Source organism: Vombatus ursinus, unplaced genomic scaffold, assembly GCF_900497805.2.
Source record: "Vombatus ursinus unplaced genomic scaffold, bare-nosed wombat genome assembly UNPS02012901.1, whole genome shotgun sequence".
Lineage (NCBI taxonomy): Eukaryota > Metazoa > Chordata > Mammalia > Diprotodontia > Vombatidae > Vombatus > Vombatus ursinus.
The window spans coordinates 1,686,892-1,687,296 of NW_020952679.1; positions in this window are offsets into that span (position 1 = coordinate 1,686,892).

Consider the following 405-nt stretch of genomic DNA (forward strand, 5'->3'; position numbering starts at 1 on the left):
TTTTTTACTTACCACCCTGAATGACTCAGCACGTACTGTGTGTTCATAAGCAGCTAGGTGGCAGAGCTAATAGAGGACTGGACTGGGAGTCAGGAAGACCTGAATTCAAATCCTGACTCAATCATTGCTTGCTGTGACTCTAGTGAACTCATTTAATCTTTCCCAGACTCAGCTCCCTCATTTATAAAACAGGGGTGATAATACTTAACCTGCAGAATTGTGAGGATTAAATGAGATAATATTAAAATCTTTCCAAACCTTTAACAGCTACACAAATTTGACTATTATATAATATATATTATATATAATATATTATATATAATACAATATATAACATATTATATATTATATTATGCTGTTATATTATATTATATTATATTATATTATATTATATTATATTATATT